Below are 23746 nucleotides of genomic sequence, written 5' to 3'. Positions count from 1 at the left end.
AGCGTTTGACGGAAACAAGGGTAGGAAAGATTATGGCATACTTGTTTAGAAAAACTGAATGGAAGATTTTTGATTTACACTGACATATATCTAGGTGGAACTATAGTTTGCAAATTGCCTAGAGCACCCATCTTTTATTGAGTGTTTGATGGGTAGAAAAAAATATATATATATATATACAGTATGTATATTCTAAAACATTCTAGGAATGCCAATGTTGCATGTGCAGCTGTGATTATTATTTTTTAAACAATTTTCTTAATTCCCCCTTCATCACCAGGTTTCCATTGTGCAGTCCTCTTTTTAATGCATTTCCCAGTGAACAAATTCTGCAGTTTGAATAATGTTGGAGATAAATGTTTACTGCATTCACAGTAAAAATTCCGTTTAGGTACTTTCTCCTTTGATCAGACTCACTGACACTTTGTCGTATATTCTTCCAGTACAGGCTAACAAAAGAAAGATTAAATAACCTTGGACGCAATCTGCTGCAGTGTGTTCCCATACAGGACCCACTGAAAAGATTCTGTGCAACTACCATGTGCAAGAACTTATTAATGCTTTTGCAGAATATAGTGTGGGGTATGCATGCAAGAACTTCATGCTGAAGTTCTTTCTTTCCCCTGAAGACTTTTAGTTTGTATGCTACCTGCTAAAGTCCCTAAATATCTGGCAAACACACACACACACACACACACACACACACACACACACACACACACACAAGCTTAAGTAGAACTGTTACACCTAACGCTCCCCAGGAATGTTGCAAGGCATGCAGCTGAAGGATAACTCCTGAAAAGTTTTGGGAGGATGCTAAACTGTAATTTTTACATATGTCTCAAGCAAGGCCAATCTTTATTCTCCCTTTGCACACAGCTGGCCAAATGATACAATCCTTTAAACTACTGCAGAAAGAATTTAGGGTTGTGGAAAGTCAGTGCAATGAAACAATCAGAATGCTTCCCAGTGTACTGGTACTATTGTGCCAGCAACAGCAACTATCACAAGTTTATCACAGGTGTAGCATGCAAAGGTGATGTATAGGCAGCACAGATCTAGATAGAGATATTAGTTTGATGAGACTTAGGAACTTAGGAAGACTGATGCGGTGATATTCTCAAGACATTTTGGCTAGTTTGCCATCAGCAATATTGATGGAGTGCAGTGCTCTTAAAAGGTAGCTGTATTCTTTTATAATGGGACATAGCAATGGTGATACTCAAAGGACCTTTAGAAGCATGCCTATGAGAATGGCATATTGTTTTTAGAATTTGCAGTTGTAAACTACATATTATAGATGGTATATTTCGTTAGGGTACATGGCAGGTAACAGCAAAGCAAAAAATGTCACTCAAGAAAGTTATGCTTTCAGGTATCTAATTAGCATCAGATGATACCAGGGATTTTAATGTCAGCACCTGTTAGACTCTCATTTATTTTCATAGATTTGTGATTAAAATGTTTTACAGATACCCTGCAGAGGTTTCTATGTGTCTGTATATTGATACTTAGTCTAACTCGAGGCAATACAGATTGTTAAGCGACAAAAGGGACAATTGGGTGCTGACAAAAACCATCAGACTTTAATTCAAAAACCAGATGAGGTAGAGTACTTGGATTAAATCAGATGTGCAGCCCTATTTCACCCTAAATGTGTTCATTTAGAAGTATCAGCACGTAACCATCCATGTTTACTCAAAAATAAGTCTGACTGAGTTTAATGGGTCTTACCTCTAAGTAAGGATCATAGTGTTACTTCTGAATTCAGTGGGTCTTTACTTCTCATAAACTATGCCGAGAATTGTAGCTGCAGATCATATTTATTTACTAGAATGTTATGTTCAACTAAAATTGATTCGAGTTACTTCCGAGTAAATGTGTTTAGCATTTGCTGCTGAAATCAGGTCCTCTAATTTTACAGATCTAGTAGGCTATGCTGCACAGCTATGATCCTATTGCAATTTATTCCAGAGTAATCCTATATATAGGTATAACAACAACTGTGGAATAGGCGAGATTTAAGATTGTATACTGTACAGCCCAATTCCAAAATATTTACTCAAAGGTAAGCTCCATGGGGCTTACTCCCCAAGTATGCACAGAATGACTCCCTTAGTGGGCAATATACTTAGGAAGTAAGCCCCATGGAAGACATATCTTATGTGTTTTCCTTTTTGAAAATAATGGTTTGACATTATAAATATATGGTGAATTTGCTCTTCTGTCTTCCTGTATTGCAGGGTTTTCATCTACTTTATTTATGAGTTACAGAGACCTTTTTTCAAGTAATAGTCATCTGCATATGTTATGGCAAGAAACTCACATGGGTCTTTCCTAAATTATAAGCTTGACAGGGCATGGCAAAGAGTGTCATTCCAGAGGTTTGGAGAGTGCTTCACGCACTATAGGTGCCATCAGCTGGTTTTTTTTAAATAACTCTAATAAATAATTGGTGGTTGTTAGCGATAAGCAACTATCATTAGCATGACTTTTCTAGCAAGCCAACAAGCAATTAATCTCAACATCAGTCCTTCACATTCCCTAAGCGAAATCACAGTCTCTTAAAACAGCTGGTATCTTCTGTTGTAGTAATACTTCTATTTGGGATGATTTTGCCTTTCCTCCAGTTCAAATGGTACTAATGTTTAAATGAACATAAAAATGTAAATAATTTATCTGGTTTGGTGGTAAGTTAGGAGCCACCCGACTCAAGAAGCTGAAACTGCAGGCACATATAACAAATGTGGTGGTGGGGGATGAAACCGGAATCAACCCAATTGATGACTGAATATTTAACAAACTAAAATGAAAGTTGTGTTGTTGCTCAGCTGCACAAACACAGAGCATGAGATTGTGATTCTGTCAGCAGGGGCATAGCGATCTACCCTGGGTGCCACCCTGGAGGGGGGTGACACTTGGGGTGGCACTCACATGGCAGCCTATATGGCTGCCGTGCGTGAGCAGCAGCCTGTAAGGCCATCGTGCACCAGCGGCACCCCATACGGACTGTGCATGTGCGGCACCCCGTACGGAGTGCGCACACATGGGATGCCACACATGCGCAGTCCGTACGGGGTGCCACACAGGCGCCACACCAGGTACTGCCTGGGCTTGGTACACCACTGTCTGTCAGAACACTGCACCCATCTTGCACAGGTCAGTAAAGGGACAGTTACAATGAAACAAAAACAAAAGCCCCCAAAGGGGCAAGGATCATTTATTGTAAAACTGTCTAGCACCTGAACCTAAATACATCATGAAACCTAAGTGAGAGAGACAGTGTAGTGCAGTGCTTAGAGTCTTCGTCTTGGGAGTCTACCACTTCTCAGTTGGGAATCTTGCTGGGTAACATTGAGCCAGTCATCCTCTCTCAGCCTAACCAGTCTCACAGGGGTTTTGTGAGAATAAAATGTGTTGGAAGAACGAACCATATAAGCTACCCTGAGCTCCATGGAGGAAGGGTGGTATAAAACAACAAAAAACAAAGAGGCAAACAAATAAGATGAACTGGTTTTACACAAACACCTTTCGGAGACCGCCCCAATTTTAATAGAAAAAAAATCATACCTGAAGCACTAAACAAAAATCCTGGATTGCTTGGAACTGTTGGGATTTATGACCAATCACAACATGCAGCCTCGGAGGAGTGATTTGCTAACAAGAACTACATATTATTTTTCAAGAGAACAACTTTAATGTTAGAAGTCTGCCATGCCCCCATACTCATAGAAGGCCACTCTCTTTCTGGAACAAAACCATTCTTTGCTAAGCATATGACTGCCTGTATCCTAGCCCCTCAGCAGTTGCTTAGGGGCATCCCAGTCCATTGTTCTTCTACAATCTTTCATCACATTCTCTACTTCATCCAGCAGCATTGGGCAAAAGCCCATAAACAGCACAAACTTCATTGCCCAAGGTTCTTTTGGCACATCCAACCAGCAGGCAGTGGTGGAAGTTAGTTAACTTAGACTCTGTACTAAACAATTAATCAGTCAGTCACTTTTTACATGTGTGTCCAGGCAATTTGCAAACATGTAATAAAAACAGTGAAATGGGGTGAAGAACTATACAAAAGGAATTACCTAAGGTAGGCACCTTTTCGTCCACCTGGAAAGGCTCATTGAAACAAAGATGTATTTAATTATTTCTGGAAAGTACAGCTCATGGGCATCTGTTGTAGTTCAGCAAGAATGGTGGGCCACAGATCAGAGCCAGACCCAATGAAAGTCCTGCTCTGAGCTACTGTGGAACTTTATAGTCATTGCCAGGTTTGCTGTGGATGTTGGTGATGTGCTTATTTTGTTGTGAACTACCCTGGAATCTTTGATGAAGGTGGTATAGATATGTTTGAAGTAAAACAAAATAAATGTGCATTACTTTGCTTACTTCCAAATGATGTAAGCCATCCCTGCTACATTTGCTGTTCCTCTTGCTGATTTTGTTGAGTGAGGCCCCGGACCTCTGCCCCCAATATTCTGCCCCGATGATGTCACTTCCATTAACAGTCATTGCGGTGACATCTCCATAAGAAGTGTTGCTTGATTTGGAGGGGAAAGTCACTGGGAAAGAGGAGCAGCAGGACAGAGCTCTTAGCAGTAAGGCAGAAAGAGGACAGAGAAAGCAAACTGTAGTAGTGTATGCATTTATTGTAAATATTTCTACCCCACCTTAAAGTTTATTATAACATTATTAGTAAAACTGAAAACCATGAATTTCACTTAGAAATTTTTCATTGTCCTTCAGTAAAATATGGAAATGTTGACTGCAATCCTATACATGTATTCTCAAAAGTTAGTTGCATTGAGTTCCACTTACTTAGGAACTCATGGCAAGCGTGCATGGGACTGCAGCCTTAATCTTTCTCACTAACAAATGCAGGTTCCAGTGTTCATAAATTAAAATATGAATTTCCATTTTCAATAATCCTTGCAAAAGCTTAGTACAGAGATCCACTAGATAAACATTCACACCATGAGCATAACAGGTAAAGATTTTTGCTTACAGAGGTTCTGGCATCTGTTGTCATTGGTGTATCCAAAAGCACCACAGTCATCTTTAACAGCCTGAGTATCAAACATGGAGCTGTTCAGATGTTGCTAGACTACAACTCCCACCATTCCTGACCATTAGTTGTGCTGGCTGGGACTAATGGGAGTTGGAGTTTAACAGCATCTGGAAGAACACACATTGCCTACTGCTGATGACTGAGGGATGGGCTCACAGCACAACACCTTCGCCCAGGTCTGTGTAACTTATGTCAACTAAATAGTTTGGAAAGGACAGTAATATAGGGTTTTAAGGCCTTTAAAAGTTGGGTGCGGAAGCAATACATAGCCTTTGGTATCACAGCAGCTACAATGAGGTACTGTATATGATTGATGTGTATAGCACATCAAGTAATTCATGTTTACAGTCTATGTCTGGGATTCTGAGACAGAACATTCAAACACAAGGGAGAACTGCATGAAGCCAGAGCTTCATTTTACTTTTACTTTCCCATATCTGAAGTAGGAAGCTACTTTTTAAACTGCTCATTGGGTTTCTTCAACAGGCAGAGGTGTAAACACAAAGCTCCAACTCTAGACCTTGTTATGTTCTATGCACCCATGTCCCTTCTATGTATTCAAGAGTGTGAAGACATTATCTCTTGCATTTATCCTAAATTCAATTCATCTTAGTTGTTCTTTTATTAAACCTAGTGTTTGTTTTTTAAATACAGAAAAACAAATTGATGCTACATTAGTAAATCAGATTATTATTACTTTTAGGGCTTCCCCTATTCAGGACAGTTTTGTATGAAGTAAAGATATGAATTTTTCTCTCTTTATGCTACCAAGACAACATCTGAAGATTGCTTCTGAACTGATGTTTCTCCTGTTACTTGTGCATCGGTTTGTAACTGCACTGTGTTTTTCTTTTCAGGTAGTAGAGAAGCATGGAGTGGCCAGAAAAATGTCCACAGCTCAAATATAGAGAAGTCTTATTGACAGCAGCTTGGAAACATTATGGGACGTATTGCAACAACTCCCACCCCCCAGCAGTGACTTAAGCTGCAAAACTACTAAAAGAAATTGTAATGGAAAACCATGAGGAGATATCAGGCATTGAAACAAATATGAAATAAAGAAGAACTGCTGTTATCGAAAACTTTTTGTTAGTTGATTTGATAAGGTGTGCTGCTTGCAAAACCAAGCTAATATAATTCCATGTGCTACTTTTTGTTTTGTGTCGCCATAATCTGCTTGTGAGTTTCCTCATAGCCATTTCACATAGGACACTGCACATTTCCTCACAACTAGCACCACTGAACTCAATAGAATTTACTTCTGAGTAGACGTGTACACACCCACACACCACTTAGATAATGGGAGACTAGGAAAGTGTAATGATACCTTCTCTGGCTGCAGAGCACTACTGGCATTGCTTTAAATGACTCTCTTTGCTTGTGCATTTACTCAGATTATGATAGGGCAGTTCATTGTGGGAACAATACAAACTAGAACGTAAAATTGTACTATTCTAAAGTGGAAGGAAACCACATAGGTTATAGTAATAAAGACTTCTTTTTTAAAGAACTTGATGGAATTAGCTGTACGTTGCTTGAACTTTCTGTTATGGGTCAGATTCAGGAAGATAAATGAATCAGTAATGTGGCATAGTATTGTAACTATCTTGATTGTATAAGCAGCAGAGCAAGTGAGGCAACACAGTATCTTTACTAGAAATCAGACATTTTACAGATATTTGAAACAGTGAAAGGGAAGTTCCTGGTGTTCCAAACAATAACCACCTTCTTTTAAAAAGATGGTATTACAAGTACCAGCTAACCTTAGACTAGTAGAATGGAGAGTACTTTAAAGCAAAGGAGAGGGAGAGAGAGAGAGAAAAGTAGGGAATATGCTAATTGAACTGTTTGTCCATGCCTGAGGAATCAGATTACTTCCCCACCCCTGTGCCCTACCAACCTAACAGAAGGCAGCAAAACAAGTTGTAACAAAAACACTTTTAAGCAAGGAAACAGAAAGAAGTGTAAGATCAGCCAGGCTCCTAATACATGCAATTATTTTTGCATGCTCTCCTCTTGAGTAAAAGGGCTTCACCTGGACTTACACTATCAGTGCCAAAGGACCAGAAGCATTTGGAGAGCAATGGAAGAGATGGTCATGTGGATCAGCATCTGTACAATAAGCAAGCCCTTGGGTGCATATGCATCTTCTTCTGCCTTGTTCCAATTAAGGGAAGAGCCTGTAACCTAGACTCACACAATCAACTCCCAGCTGTCAGAAGATCAATGTATGGGCTACTCCTGTGAGTTGTATCTATTATCTAATTTTGTCTTCATTGCCCCCTTTCCTCCTAGGATTCATCCACTTCCAAACAGTGGACTAGGAAACCCAGGACTTCTTAGAAATGCAGCTTGCCTACCACTACTGATCTTCATCCATGCCATGCAGTCATGGGGAGCCATTAGATGTGTTCCAAAGTATACTTTCAGGTTGTGTGGGGCAAGGCTCAGCGCTGCAGGTCAGTGAAGGAGCCCATACTTTGCCTGCAAAAGGTCCTAAGTTCAGTCTCTGGCATCTCCAAGTCTCCTGATTGAAAACCCGATGAGCCATTGCCCATTAGACTAGACAGTGCTGAATTACATGGACCAATCTCTAACTCGGTATGAAACAGCTGCCTAGGTTCTAAACTGGGAAGCTCAGTAGGTCTGTGACTGTGTGTATAGGATTCAGAAGCAAGTTCCAGGATTCTGTTGATATCATTCAGGCAGCCTCATTGTGGAACCATAAACACAATTTCATTCTCTGTTTTTGAAAGAGACAGCTCACTAACTGGATTTGACTTAAGATTCACAAGTACCTCAAATCCCCCCCCCCAAATCCCCTTCCTTACAACTCCTGGCCTAGCTTTGTCTTCTTCCAACATTGCATGCCAATAATGCCATAGAGATTGACTTCACAAATGCTGTACTATTGCTGTCCACACACCCACTGCACTTCACCCCAATTTTTATCACACTCCCATTCCCCACTGGATATTGTGTAGTTACCTGGAGTGCAATTTAATTGTGACTTTAGGTTAAGTAATTTACCCCAAGGCTCTCTCCCAGAGTGTGACAGAATGGAGAGCTGGTTGACAACATATTTCTGAATGCAAAGGTTTTTATATAAAAATGAGCACCAAAGAATATCATGGTCTAATTCTGCTTCTCTTATCCAGGTGTGAGGTTTCATTGGCCAAACCAAGACTAGCTGAGTAAGAATGCTTTTAAGATGATTTGATCTTTGGAGACATACTATAGAACATGTTGGTAGTGGGCAATGAAAAATAATGCTCACATCTCATGCAATTTAAAAGGAAAATTCACTCCCCCTGCCCCCTCCAGACTTAGGTCCTGGTTTTTCAAACATAATGAATATCCAATAGCACATAATGTATTTAACATGTTCTATTAACATCTGGAATGTTGGACTGTTAGTAATAAAAGAAACATCATTTTCTGTTTTCTGCTAACAATAGATCCAATCCACCCAAAGTTAAGACCTTCTTTAAAATTTCATTGGGGGAAGGTTAATCAAATAATTAATTTAAGCGACTCAGCCCTTTTTCCACTAGATTATGATTGGATGCTGGAGATACTCAGAGCTGGGCCCTACTGCATGCAAACATTTGTGCTTCCTTTGAACTATGGCCCTGCTTTTTAGCACCAGCAACCTGACAGTGGAGGAAACAATATGACCACTCTTTAGCCTTATAGTTGTGCAAGTGTGGAAAAAATGTGCATGCGGATATAAAATGTCACAATATCCATTCAATGCATGTCTTATACATGTGATATTGAATGCAAAGCCATTCTCGGGGGGGGGGGGGTCTGGTTTCCCAAATCCTGTCAACAGGATTTTCTTTAATACTTTAGTCCAGTCTATTAGCAAAATTTAAATTCAAAGACTAGAGTGGTGGAAGTGAAGAGTGCAAGGCTCTATACTATAGGACACAGTACAAGTGGCAGCAGGGAGGGGGAGTCTGGAAGGAAGCAGAGAACAATGCAAATGGTATACCTAGGCTGTAGCTGCTAGAAGGTTAAAAGTACTATTTCTAGTTTCTGGATAGCTAACCTTTTCACATTAGCTATCCAACTTTTCTTCACAAAACATGAGGACTACGAAATCTGGGCTCCATAGAACTGTGTATATCCTCCATCATATACTATCTGAGATTCTGCGCATTATAAATCTTTGGATATATCTGATTGCAATGTATCTTTGAATTTACTACCATTAGGCAAGAAGAAGAAGTTCCAGTTGAGTATTTCCATTGGAACTCCACTCAGTAATTTGACAATATACAAAGCAAGTCAAAGACCTCAAACCTGTGATAGGTTTGGATAGATCTTGAATAAATATATAGTACAATCTCCCAATGAATAAAGGAAAGAAGCCAATCGGTACCATTTCTTTATCCTAAAAGTAATGATTACATTTTTAAAACATATGCACACACACACATATAATATGTAAGTAACCTTAGTTCCTGCTCCATCTCCCTCTTTGATGTACTCTTAGTGGCTCTCAAATGGTGATTCCCCACCCCCACCCCCCTCGTCAGCTGCTCCCACTGCTGTTCAGGCTGCATCCAATTTTTTATCTCATGAGTTCAACATGTGTATAGTTTGCAAGGCAGCATAAGAGTTTCTTTCTGTTTTGCATTAGTCCAGCTGGGATATTAATTCGTACAGACAATTTTATGTGAATGAATAATGCCAACGCATTTTCCATAGTTATCCTATATGCATGGCGTAAGAGCATATGGTCTTGCATGTAACTGAAGAAATGGCTATCAAACTGCAGCTGTATGTAACATTTCGGGCTTGGCATGTATGAGGCTTTTCTACTCTGCTACTCTAGTGAGCTTAGAATTACAGAACTATTTCAGATAATTCAGATCTACCATTAATGTCTATCTGCGTAGACTGCTTTCTTTAGCTTTATGAAAGCCATAGGCTCAATGCTACACTTTAACTTCCAGAGTTAGGGCCTGTCTGAATATAAATGTTAAAACTGTTCTAGAATACACAACACTCTTATGGACCCTGAACTACATATAGGCCACATTCACATTACGCATTTTAAGCACTATGCTAGCATAGAATCATAGAGTTGGAAGAGACCACAAGGGCCATCCAGTCCAACCCCCTGCCAAGCAGGAAACACCATCAAAGCATTCCTGACAGATGGCTGCCAAGCCTCCGCTTAAAGACCTCCAAAGAAGGAGACTCCACCACACTCCTTGGCAGCAGATTCCACTGTCGAACAGCTCTTACTCAAACAGCATTTTAAGTGTCATGGCTTCTCCTAAATTATCTGGGAGCTGTCATTTGTTTAAGGGGTGCAATGAGTTGTTAGAGCACCCCTATTCCTCTCACAGAGCTATGATACCCAGAGTTCCTAGAGAAGAGGGACTGATTGTTAGACCACTCTGGAAACAAACAAGGATTGAACTATGGTTTGCAATCCTGGTTTGTAGTCAGAAGTTAGAGCTGCTGTTTCATGGTTTGGATGAAATGGGAAACTGTGGAGGAAGGGAAAAGGGGGACCGAACGTTCAGGTACCACACCAATAAACAATGATGATCAAACTGAGATTAATAAGAATAGTCCTGCTGGATCAGACCAAAAGCTCAGCATCCTATTCTCATGTTGGCCAACCAGAAGCCTATGGGAAGCCCACATACAGGACCTGGGTAAAACAGCACTCACCACACTTATGTATGAACTGGGCCATTGATTCAGCACATTCACTGCCTTAAATAATACCTGTAAAAATGAGAAATAGAGTTAGGTACCATCAGTGTACCAATGGCACTTCAGCTATCCATATGTTTTATCCTGTCTAGAGTCTACACTGTGGGAGGACCATTTTACAGATGATTGCTATATTCATTAGACAAACACTATGATCACGAGCTGACCATCATCTAATATCTGGAACAGGAACATCGTTGAAATGCTGGAATCCCTGCTTCTTATTAAACTGTAAGCAATGCAGATATTGTTGCTATCAAATCATGTTCAATTCTTTGTCTTTTCCCCAGATGAGGATTCTTCTCTGTGCTGTGTTGGTGGGCATCTTTTGCATGTGGATACTGTGACAGGATCGATCTTTTTTACTGGAATAAAAAAACCTGCATTTTCAAGCGCAACAGAGTACTTGGTTCCTCATGCTTCTGCTAGTGTGTGTGTGTGTGTGTGTGTGTGTGTGTGACCGGTTCTTTCAGTAGACTTTCAGACTAAGTAGCATTACTGCAAGCTGTTGCATTAAAAATAACACAAGATGCTAAATAAAGGAAGATGGATATCAAACCACAATCAAGTAGTATTTTGAATCCATCAAAAGGAGAACGAGGTCTTCAGGAGCATGTGAGCATGGAAGGAGGCCACAAGAAGTGAATCTGTTCCAACAAATTATTCTGAAGTAGCAAAAAGAGGCAGTAATAAAACCAAACTTCCAGGCTATAAAAACAGATTCTCGGAAAATTGAACTCATTAGCTGTGCACTAGTAGTAGCTAACTCGTTTTCCTCTGCCATCGAGCTAGTTCAAGGCCAGATATTTCTTTCGACCAATATGAAAAACTAAGAGAGGGGGAAATATAGAATACACATGTGTTGCATGTATGATTGCCTAAGGAAAAAGAAACTAGGACACACAGCTCAGTCATTCTTTTTTCTCAATTTGGATCAAAGCTAGTTTGGGAGGGAATGTCTCAAAGCATAGTATTTCATAATAAATGACAGGATGGATACAGGATAGATGTGAACTCTGGTTAATGTTGTGCGTTATCTGGTTCCCAAACCAGCAGTGGGAATGCCCAGAATACTGAGCAGAGCTATCGACACCCAGTGCTAGTCCCCCCCCCTTTTTTTAGAAAAAGAGGTGCCAGAACTCACCATGTACACTTCCCTTGTTCTCTTATAATAGCAATGGTACCCACCTGAGAGGTGCAGGAACTGATGACACCCTTAACAAACTTCAGTTCCCAGGTTTCTTCAGTGGAAGTCTTGTGCTTTCAAGGTGCTTTAAATGATGTGGATATGACATTGTCAGATTTGGTTGACTAATTGGGACAGAATATGGATGGCAATGCACAAACCAATGTGCATGTCCATTCACATTCTGCCCTATGAGGAGCAAAGAAGGCTAGAGCTAGACCAAGGTAGTTGATCCACAGTGCTGGCCTGACAGTCAATACAATAGAATTGGACACAACAGTCCAGTAGCCTGAGTAATGTTCCCTTTCCCACTTCCCTTTAGAATGAAGGCTGTGGGAGGTTCCGTCCACCCTAACTGATGTCATTACACAGCAAAAACTGGTTGATAATGTGATCCTCTGTTATCATGGTCAGTACGTGATCCCTTGTTGTTTGGGATCATAGTTTTGTTTTGTTTAAGGCACCAATGCAGCATCCAATCAAGGAAAGAATAACTATGCTCAGGGATTAAGCGGAAAGTGCATTGCTCTCTTTTGTTTTTGTCTTCTTCCTCCCAATGGTAGCTCTCACTTTGAAAGCCGAACCTCAAACAGATTTGGTACAGCACTACTGTCAACAGGAACATTTGTGGTTCCGATATCATACCCCCAGCTCTTATTTTCATGCTTCCTTTCTGATGTTGCAACATTGCTTGGAACAGTGTTTTGCTTTGGACTTAAAACACAAAAATCTAAGTAAGCCTTTCTTACGTACTGCTTCAAGATGAGTAACTCTGCAGGAAATGCTAACATTTCTATTTAATTGGACCAAGAGCTACCCTGAGCATAGAATAAATGAACTGATTAAGTGGTTCTCTTATATTCCTTATATTCATTTTACTGCTGGAAAAGTGTGTATTGGGTTATAGCAAATTCAAAATAGCAGGCCACACTCAAGCATTTATTTGTTTATTTAAAGCACTTCTTAACTACTCTTCATCAGAATATTTCAAGCTGGTGTACAAAAGTGTGAAAACAATTCACACAATGTATAAATACAATGGATGAAAAATGCAACGCTGCATTCTTCTAATCATTCCTCTCAGCTTGCCAGATGGAGAGATCCCCCAACCATCCGGCTGGGGACAAATTCAGAATGTGTGGGAAGGAAAAGGAGGGTAAGCCTTGCTGCAAAAGCAGGTCTTTCATTGATGGGGCTGCTGAGAGGAACCCTGTCCAATATAATTAAACAAAAAGTACAACAAACAACATAATAAAACGTAGGTTAAAAGGTTAAAATGAAAACACAAAAATCCCTGCCTACCAAGATCAAGTAGATCCCTTGCTGGTAGGAACTTCCAGCATTCCATACCATTCCCATTTTCTCCTTATAGGTCCACTTTCATTCCAGTTTAGGTATTTGTTTACAGATGGGGATCCTTCACCTGACAAGATGTGCCACTCAAGGAGGAAAGGTTTACAGGGTTGAAATAATTTGTCAGGTTTATCTTTTTAATCTAACATACGAGGCTTGTCTACATATTATCACCTTTCTTATGAGCAAAGGCTTATGAAAATCTGATTGTTTTTAGTTTAATTATTTGTCCCTGCCCTCTTTCCCCTTCAGGGCCTTTTAAGCTACATGAAACTAAGCAATGATGTTCAGAGAGCAAAGATGGGGAGAGTGAAAACTAGTGACATTAATTCCCCATGAATTCCAGTGCAGATATACCAATGCAAACCCTATTAAAATTAATAGGAGTCATGTGACTAAACCTCCTTGAGACCTGAACCTCAAAGATCTGTATTTAATTTTTGATATAAAAGAGAAATGAAAAGTATTATTCTGTGGCAATGATGCCTCATTGGCCTGTCACCTGTGTATTTTTTAGCATAATTCAAAGGTTACTTTGAAGAAAATGATCTGTTTCCAGCACAGAAGCAACTTTTGTATTAGAAGTCAAGGGTCATGAGGATAGTTTAATTAGTATTACAAATCTGAGTAACATTTCCATCTTAATACTAAAACGAGATGTAGTATCTGCAATTTACCCCTTAGCTATAATTTTAAACTTAAACAGCCACAAGGAATTCAATCAATAAAATATTTTTTGTAACAGTGAATTGGGCCTACTTTTTAATCAGACTTTTGTAAAAAGAAAAAAAAGAAAAAAAGATTGACTATTAACAGAGTATTAATAAACCATTCTGCTAAATGGGATCTCTAAAAAGGCTTGAATATAATATTATAGCATGCCAGTGAAATCTGGTGCAGTTATTTTTTTAAAAAAACAACAACGCTGTGAGCAATATTTATGCCATTCACATGCAATGTAAAGACATGAGGTAAACAAAGCTTTCATTCCTGTTCTGGCCTTATATTTATTATAATTGCAAGTTAATTATAAGACCGCATATAAGTTTTAAAAATTCAGTGATTATGCTCCCTTTTTATTAAACTTCAACCAGAGGTTGTTATTCAGTTTTGTGCTGTTTTATTCTGTTTGTGTTGTTAATGTGCTATTTTACCCTGATTTAGATTTTATGTGTATTTGATTTTTTGTTTTGCTTTCAGATTTTATTGTAAACTGCCTAGAGAATGTCAGTTATTGGGAGGTGCAGAAATGCAATGAACAAACAAAAAGATAAAAAAAAATAGCAAAGGTGCTGGGCAGGATCCAGTGGATGAAATATTATGGGGGGGGGGAAACAAACCTCCTCCCAATCCGAATTCTGCATGCCATGACCGCCTTTTACTTTCTCTCCTCCAAACTAAGAAGTCAAATCATAGCCTTCCTCTCAGGAGAGTTTCTGTAGCCCCAAGATAATTTTGTTGCTGAATGTGGTTGACTTGTTGACAGTCAGGAGGTCATAACAGGGCTTGGAACCTCCAGGACTCATTGCCTTGCTCTCAGCACTCTCTCAGGCACTGTCCCTCCTTGGTAGGCAACACTCCTTCCATGAGTCATTTTGCTTGGCTGGAGTAGATTCTTGAACTGTGATAATGCCTCTTGCTTGGTTGATTGGATGGATGGATACCAGAGAGATGTCTTCATGGTGTGCGAGAGCAGAAACCTCTGACTTTTGCTTGACTGGAACATAGCCTATTGTACGAAGACAAGAGACGCATCTGCTATTCCGCCCAATTTTGACTCTGCCTACTTTTAAGAAGATCTCTAAATATAAATAGAGCCCTACTGGGTCAAATCAAAGGCCCATCTAGCCCAGCAGCCTGTTCTCACAGTGGCTAGTCAGTTGCCTATGCGAAGCCTGCAAGCAGAACATTAGAGCCGCAACATGCTCCCCACTTGGGCTATCCAGCATCTGGAATTCAGAGGCATGGGACCTCCAATACTGCAGGCTAGCGGTTTTCAACCTTTTTGAGTCCACGGCTCCCTTGAACCAACTACATTCTTTCTGTTGCACCCCTGTGGGGCTCAAGAGCCCAGTTACATCACCTTTTGCCTGCAGAGCTGGCAGCCTCTCACCCTTTCTCAAATATCGTCCCTCAGCCTCCTCTCCTCTCCTTGGGAGTCCTCCAGGCAGCTGCCGCCACCAGCCCTGCTCTCTGAGCTGCCCCCCAAAGAGGTGCCTCCTCACACTGCCCCACAGGGGCCTCGGAAGCAACCCCTGGTCAGCCTCAGAGGCACCATTTGCCTGGGGAGCTTGTAGCCAGGGCTGCTTCAACAAACAGCTGTGCAAGCCTTTGGGAGGCAGAGACACGAGAGCGCATCAGACGAGGGAGGGAAGGAAAGAAAGAAAGAAAGAAAGAAAGAAAGAAAGAGACAGAGGCCAGTGTTGCCTGTGACACCTTTGATCATCATTCAAGGCACCCCAAGGTGCCACGGCACATTGGTTGAAAACCACTGTTGTACGTAGTATAAGGAAAAGGTAAAGGATCCCTGGATGGTTAAGTCCAGTCAAAGGTGACTATGGGGTTGCAGCACTCATCTCGCTTCAGGCTGAGGGAGCCGACGTTTGTCCACAGACAGATTTCTGGTTCATGTGGCCAGCATGACTAAACCGCTTCTGGCACAACAGAACACCGTGATTGAAACCAGAGTGCACAGGAATACCATTTACCTTCCTGCCACAGTGGTACCTGTTTATCTACTTGCACTGCCATGCTTTTGAACTGGTAGGTTGGCAGAAGCTGGGAAAGAGCAATGGGAGCTCACCCCATCACATTGAATTGCCAACCTTCCAATCAGCAAGCCCAAGAGGCTCAGTGGTTTAGACCACAGCACCACCCACTCCCATAGGTAGTATACAGCCACCATGGCTAGTAGTAGCCACCAGTAGCCTTATCCTCCATGAATTTGTCATCCAGACTAGTGGCCATGACTATATCTCATGGGAGAAAATGTAAAGTATGCCTATTTGCTGGTCCAGAATCTTCCACCAAGCACCATGTGAGGGGAAGAAAAACCTATCCCTATCCACTTCCTTCACACATGCATACTGGTATTTTTTTTACACTTTTTCCTATGTCCTCCATTACTCTTTTCTCTCTTTTTTTGCAAGCCCAAAAGCTCCAAATGTAACCTTTCCTCATAGGGGTGCTGTTTCAGCTTCAAAATCATTTTTTTGTTTGTTTCCCACTTCTGCAGCTTTTTCCAGTTCTACAATATCATTTTTTAGGTGCAGTGACAGGAACTGAAAGCAGTCCTTTTCTTAATGATCCCTAACATGGAATTCACCTTTTTTCACAGCTGCTGCGCACTAGTTGTCATTTTCCCTGAGCTACCCACCAAGTTTCCATTTGCTGGCTAGTCACCATGAGTTCAGACCACATAACTGCATACATTACATGAAGTTAAGATATATATATATATATATATATATATATATATATATATATATAGCTTCAATCTACAGCACATTGCCCTTGCTTACACTGAACTGCATTTGCCATTTTATTGCACCATTCTCTGTGGTCAGAATGGTCTTGAAAATATTTGAAAGGAACATTAAATGTATGCATAAAAACAAAAGCAAAATGACTTTGATTATAACTTTGCAGCATCTGCCCCAAATGTTCACTAATGATGCCCTAAAGAAGCACTACAGGAACAGCAAAGTTAAAAGGTGGAAAATGTTTGGGAGGGGGGAGAACAAAAACAAAAAATCCTTGTGCTGTTTAAAACAACTGACAACTACAATCACTAATTCAATTTTAAAAAGCTTTAATAGAAGTCCATCTGTGAGTTCAGTTTGCCTTGGGGAAGGTCTAATTTGAGCTGGCCACTAATGAAAGCTTTACATGACTATTTAGATGACTACTAAGGAAAAACTGAGAAGTTACCACAGCAACCTCAGCAATGCTTTGTAGTATTTTCCCCCACCGGTGGCTTAATATTAATCTTAAATTACTCCCTTAGAACACCAAATTTTATTTTGCAACTTTCACAAGGGACTTTAGTTTAAAGAATGAAAAGGAATCTTCTCACCCTTTCAGAACTTTGTCTTTTATGTTAACAGGAAGCAGATAAACCATGTACCTAATACTAAAAGCAACAGAATGAGCAACTTTCATCTATTGAGTTGTGTACTCTCAGTATTTTGATAATAATGAACACCAAGGAAAATACGACATGGACAATTGGATGGGCTATATGGAATATCCCTGGATGAAGGGATCAGACATGCAGAGATAGGGTTTGCAAGTTGGAGACATTCCCTCATGTGGGATGCTGGACAACAGAAGTGAGGAGACAGTAATTTGATGACATGCCCTAAACCCACTGGGCTTAATAGATTGTAGAAAGCCTCGGAATGGCTGCATTAGCTGCTGAGTCACTCTCTCATTTGATTAAATATCAAGTTTGTTTTATGCCAATTCTCATTCTTTGTAGTTTGTATTTATGGACCTCAGAATATCACAAAACTGATTGCCCAAGCTTTACATTGGCATGAAGCTACAGTCTTGGATCAAGGAAAATCCAGCCTGGTTCCACCCCAAATGTACTTTAAGAACAAAACAAAACAAAACAAACCCATATACTTGACCTAAAGCCATATCTGCCCAGGAGGATTTAAACATAGCTATAGGTCTGTGCCAAGTCTGAGAAACTGGCACAATTTCCTCAAAGGTATCTTCCACTATTCCGACAGTAGTATGGTCCTCTTTTCTTTTAGCATTTGTGGAATGTTATTTTTATTCCAAGTAATTGTGGCTCATTCTGAGAAGCTCTCAGATATAGTAAACTGCTTTCCAAGGAGTAATGCAGAGGCAGAGAGCCGAGTGGCATCCACATAAAGGAAGTTCAATCCCTGGAAAGAAAGCCCACAATTCAAGGTTCTGTGAAGACCCACTGGCCTTCTAAGGCACTGCTGATTTCAAGGAAATCAACTACTTCCAGAAATCAGCTCTACCTCCTAGGCCTGTTCACTATTCATTCAGTGTGGCAGTGGTGGGAACATCATACACAGGGGCTAAATGTGGCCCTCCAGGCCTCTATCTACCAGGCCTCAGGATTCTCCACAGGCCACACAAAACATCCCCACAAGCCCTGTACCCTGCCTCCTTGAGTGGCTGATGAAATGTGCCCTTGAACTGTGATAGTACCTCTTCCTTGCCCGTCTGGAGGACAGAGAGATGTAAAGGGCGCATGTGTCCAGAAACCTTTGATTCTGTGTGGCCTGCATTGCTCTGCCCACTCCTGCTTCTGTCCATTCCACACCCATCTCTGGCATACAGCTCCCGGAAGGTTGCCCATGAGAGGGAGATCAGCTCTTGGTCTGTTTTTTTTTTTTGCCTCAGCCCATTTTATGGTATTGCCTGTAAACAGGTCAATTGTATTTATCTACACAAAGTAATATAACATACCCTCAAATATGCCCCCAAGTGCATTGCTGTGGGTTATCTACACCCCCCCCCCCTGGGCCTAGTGGAGGCCTAGCAGCTTAGCAGGGCCTAGGTGTCTGATAATGGCCGACTTGGTGGTTTCAGTTGCTTGGTTGATGATGTCATTTGGTTTGTGGGTGTGGCTTAGATTTCACAGGAAGGGAGGGGGTGTATTGTGGGAGGAATTCCACTTGAGGATGCTGTTTGACTTGGGGGAAAACCAGGTCTATACCTGGGCAGGTGTGTGATTTGAGGGATTTTTGTCCCCAACAATGCTTGGGGAGTGGATTGTCAGTATTGTTATGATGGGTTTTTTGGGGTGGGGGGTTAGTCTGGATGATGCTCCAAATCCCTTCCCATTCTTGGGATCCTGTATTTGTGGGGGTACAATGTATGAGAGGAAGCTTGCCAAAGCAGTTCCTTTGCTTAGATAATGGCTTTGGCTAGCTAGTTCAGCACCACAATTAACATAACCATAGAAGTTGTTCTGTGATATAGGACAAATGGGTGTGCCTTCTCCCCACTCCACCTAGCCATTATGTAGAAGAACAATAGTCAGAGTTGAATGTGTGAGAGCAGAGCTGGAAGCAGGCTGGAAGTTGGAGGCAGAGATCCATAGCTGTGACTAATGGAGAAGCAAGATATTTTGGGGTGTTAATGCTGTGAACCCCTCCAGCCTATGTTTAGGATGTATATATGTGTAAATAAAACCATACATCCTAAAGACACCACCATGTATCCTAAAGATGCCACAGTCTCTGCTGAACTTCATTTCAAGGGAACTAGAACTCTGGGCAGGTGCTATAGCCTCTCGCTGCTCTGATATGGCATATAACAGTATTGATATGGCTATTCTCAGTTATATAGATTTTAAAAATAAGAATCAATGAATAGGGAATAGGGCATAGCAGGAACAAAAATTTTGTTTATAAGTATATTTATATACTGCTACATAATAAAAATATATCAAAGTGGTTTGCAATAATAAAGAGACAAAGCCATACAGCACAAGCATAACAAGTAAAAACAAGTTAAAAACAAAAAAGTTTAAACACAGCTAGGTTGTGCTTTTTCTCAAATTGGATTGAAGCTGGTTTTGCAGGGGAAGGGGGAATGCATAAAGATCCAGCGTTTCATAAGAAGTGATAGAATAGATATGGATTAGGGCTAACACCATGCACACTCTGCTTTCCACACCAGTGGTTGGAGTGCACTGGATGCAGAATCTGTATACATCCTTTGTTTCTGAAGACACTGGGAAGCACTGGGAGATGCTGACCAAATATCAGGTATGCCCTGAAGCCCTGGCTTACCTGGCAGCAAGTCAGTATGTCAAGTCCAAAGTCCAGGGGTCGATCCACATGCCCAAGCTCCAAAGATCAGGAAACACTGTCCAGGGTCAATCCAAATAGGCCACCTCTAAAGTCCAGCAGTCAGGATACAGTCCAGAGTCAAAGAACAGTCCCATAGAGGCCCTGGAGCATCCAAGCCAAGGTTCATCAACACGGGCAGTTGAGCAGACACCTCAGCTCTACCTCCCTTTTATACTTCAAATGCTGATTGCAGCATCTGGGCTTGATGAGGCAGGTGACCCTCACCTGTTCTAAGCCCACTTCAGCTGAGGAATCACACAGCTCCTCCCAGAGCTAGTGAACTCTCCCTGGCCAGCTGGTAAGCTGAGCTGTAGGCCTTCGCCTGCCTCAGCCTCCTAGAGCGCCACTCCTGCTGCTCCCTACATTTCAGAGCCTGCTGTGTTCATGGAGACAGAGCTTTTCTGGCTCTGGTGATGGGCTCTGCTGCTCTGGTTCCTGTGCATTGACCCTCATCTCCTGGCCTCCATCATGCTGTGAGTACTTCCTTCCCCATTCTCTGCTTGTCCTGGTTTGTCCCAGTCCTGGCTATACCCCTTGCTGTGATCTTCTTCCTCCTCCTCCCCGTTGTCCTGCCAGTTCACAAGGAATAACTCTCTGTCAGTAAGAGATGTTTAGCAGTAGAACAGACTCCCTCGGGAAGTTGTGGACTATTCACTGGAGGTTTCTAAGCAGACGTTGGATGGTCTTTTGTCATGGATGCTTTAGTTGAGATTCCTGCATTGCAGGGGGTAGGACTAGATGACCCTTGGAGTACCATCCAACTCTACAATGCTATGATTCTATGATTTGGCCCAGGGTTGCTCCTGCTGTGCATTAGAGTGGATGCAGTTTGCTTCAAGTGGAACTGCGGTGTGGTGGGAGAAGAGGAAGGCAGGAACTGGTCTTGAATGGTGCAACAAGACTTCTCAAAGCATTGACCTTCATGCAGGCCTAGGGTGGGGTGGCAGTGAGGCTCCAATTCAGGTAGCAGAATGTCTTGGGTCAGCATTGATTCAGGTTTTGGTGCCCTCCTGTTTCTTTTACTTGACCTTTGGCCTTGTGATGCTTTTGAACTTGTAGTGGAAGGATGGCTGTCACTTCCCCTAATTTCTGCATATGGCAAAGCTTGCATTGCTTCAGAGGCTGCTGCTCTTAGTCTAAAGAAATACATTCAGTCACCCAGCAAATGAAAGCCTTTCTGTCGTATGTCATCCATTTCAACAATACACATCCAAATTGAAATTTAGAGATGATGCTTTGTTCACATGCATCAGGAAATTTTTACATTTCTGTGGCCCACATTAATGTGTTTTCCCCATCATGTTCAGAAAAAAGGGGTCTGATTATCTATGAAGGTTGATCCGTAAACGTTTTCATTCATCCTGGAATAGCAAATGTGTATGTTTACACTGTCATCTGAAAAGATAACTCCGGAACCACATTATTGAGCCTGTCACAGATGTTTCTTGAGGGAGTGACCAATTTGCTAGGAGAAAAAGAATCAAAAAAAGCTAGGAGAAGATTCTCTTTAAAGCAGGACTCTCCTCCTCTCCAGTGTCTCTCCATTCTTCAGATGAAATTCTAACCTGTGATGCCTTAGAATCTAGTCATCAAAAATCAGTACAAACAGTGCCAAACAGAGATATTTTTGTCATCTTACATGAAATATTTAAATGCCCTCCTCTCATCCCCTTGGCACTGACTGCCAGCTTTATGGACCCAGCATCATTCAACCAGATCAGCCTACAGCAATCTCAATTAGGATTACATGCCTAGACAGACTGCTCAGTTAGATGTTGTCTACTCTATTCTGTTCTGTTGTGTAGCCTCATCCCTCTTCTGTTGGCGTTCCTGCCTTTTCCAAGTGTCTCCTTTTCAGTGTGTTGTTTTCCCTGCACTGCTGCTTCTCATGAGTTCTCAATTCTTGTCCCTTGTTTCCTCTCCTACCTTGGGTTTCTCTGGTGGGTTAGTACTGCAGATATTCAGGGTTTGCATCTTCCCAAAGCTCCTGCTGTCTGGTATCAGTTCCATTCTCCCTATCTCTTGTGCCTTCCTGCTTATTGACTGGCTCCATGGGCTATGGCTGTTATGTTAGCATCTCCCTTCTTTGGCCTTGCTGGATAATGTCAATCCTGGCTTGGCAATTTGGCCAGCTTGCAGAACTGCTATAGCCAAAACTCAATAGGTCTACCTGGAGTCTTCCTCAGTCTTGATGCATTGGCCTATTTTGACATAATGGCAAGAGGTGGGAGATACACGTGGAGCAACACCAGTTTGAAATTGTTTAGGCATGACTGATATAGCGTGGTATAGGTATTGCTATAGGGGGAACTGTCATCGCTCAATGAAAAGATGGCACATCAGACAGCCCTAGCCATTTTGATTTGGGTGATGCCAAGGCATGAGACTGGTGCCAAGCATTGGCATTGTAAGGCAATGACAATGTCGGGCACCACCAACAGCTCCTGGAGCTCTCTGCTCTTCCGGAATATAGAAACCCCGGAAGTTGCGTCATACCAAGTGAAACCATTTAGCATCATTATATCAACATTTTTATAGCAGCAGCTCTCCAGAGGCAGGAGTGTTAGAGGCACCTGAGACCTTTTGCACACAAAGCACGAGCCACATTTCCTTCTTGCTGTCACAGATTGTTCACCTGACCTGACCTTTCTGAGCAAAAAAAGTAGGAAGGAGCGAAGAGAAGGAACAGCAGCCTCTGCCTTGGCAAATAGACTCAGAAAAAGATGGCAAGGGGAAGGGCAAAGGTGACAGTGGCTACAAGGAGATGGACCCACAGCTCCCCCCCCCCCCAAAGCTGGAGTTGGTTCTCCAGAGGCAAATGTTCTTTTTGATAAGTCTTCCAGGGGAACAGTGTGGCCTTGTGGTTCGGGCAATGCTGAGAAGCTTTGGTGGCTGTGCTAAACAGGATAGGATGTTCACTTTTAAAGGAGTGGAAACTGGGGGCCTTGCATTTGCATGCCTGATAGCAAAAATAGGCAGTGAATAGTAAAAGCTGCTTGCGGTGGGGTCTATTTCAGCTCAGGGCCAGCCTACGAAGCCCAATAATTTTGATGAAAAGCTAGTTCCCCCCCCAAAAAAATAACCAGGGGAAAGGTAATGCGAATGTGCTGCTGGTAAGTAACTCTTCCATGGTCTTCTGCCCAGTAGCATCAGTGTCTGCTTATGCCAAGGGGTTCCCCATACTCTGAGTCCTAACAATTTTGATAGACTGATTGAAAACCATCATAGGAAATCAGTTGTAATCTTTGTTTTCTTCAAGGCATTCCCCTCCTTCCCAACAGGAAACCCTTAAGTGTTTAGCTGAACCATCTTTATTGGTTAATTCAAATGTTTCCTACTTACTGGAGGCTATTTAAGTAGGCATCTGAGATTCCTACGTACTATTTGTATTTTAGGAATATAAAATAAACTGGGGTTAGGGGCAAACCCTTCTGTGAAAACATACAAGGAAACAAGTTTTCATTGGGTTAGGGTATATGAGCACCAGGCAGGTATTTTATCTGTAAGTGGAATGTGGTGCACTTTGAGGCACTCCTGAGCTGATCCCAGAAGCTG

The 23746-nt window shown here is 41.6% G+C and overlaps 1 long non-coding RNA gene across 2 annotated transcripts in view; it reads left to right on the top strand.

The window, feature by feature from the left end:
- LOC118090079 (uncharacterized) overlaps nucleotides 1-11205 on the top strand; it is a 39032-nt gene extending 27827 nt beyond the window's left edge. Inside the window, exons 2-4 of one of the 2 annotated variants that reach the window (XR_015951519.1) lie at nucleotides 5926-6174; nucleotides 7364-7527; nucleotides 10900-11205. This is a non-coding gene — a long non-coding RNA (uncharacterized LOC118090079). Of the gene's footprint in view, nucleotides 1-5925; nucleotides 6224-7363; nucleotides 7528-10899 lie in introns of those variants that run through there. The other variant, XR_009558004.2, reaches the window with a different exon arrangement.
- Nucleotides 11206-23746: the final 12541 nt, after the last annotated feature.

Source organism: Zootoca vivipara, chromosome 8 (genome assembly GCF_965207765.1).
Source record: "Zootoca vivipara chromosome 8, rZooViv2.hap1.1, whole genome shotgun sequence".
Lineage (NCBI taxonomy): Eukaryota > Metazoa > Chordata > Lepidosauria > Squamata > Lacertidae > Zootoca > Zootoca vivipara.
This window is presented reverse-complemented; position numbering and strand designations above follow the sequence as displayed.